Raw genomic sequence first — 410 nt, forward strand, 5'->3', positions numbered from 1 at the left:
TCAGCAATGACCTCTTTGTGGATTTAAAGGCCCATTAGTCTGACAGCTGTAATTACTCATTTTAATAACTGAGTTGATTAGTTAATGCTGTAAAGGGCATATTGCTTTCTAGAGGTAATTAACAGAAATATGATTTCTATCAGGGTACTATATCCCTGAGATACAGAAACAAGACACAATAATTTTTAGTTCATACTAATAATAACCATTTATTATAACATTATTAGAATGTATTATGTTATCATATGTATACGTATTGTTATTATTCTCTCTGTGATCCAAATGAAACATGCATTTATATTACTACTATTTTTGCTATTATCAATATGCATTTTCTCATTTTTGGGGGGGAGCTTTATGAATTCTTTGTACCTGAAGTTATACAAGTAAAGTGACATTAGGGGAAAGAG

This window comes from Pteropus alecto, unplaced genomic scaffold, assembly GCF_000325575.1.
Source record: "Pteropus alecto unplaced genomic scaffold, ASM32557v1 scaffold75, whole genome shotgun sequence".
Taxonomy (NCBI): Eukaryota; Metazoa; Chordata; class Mammalia; order Chiroptera; family Pteropodidae; genus Pteropus; species Pteropus alecto.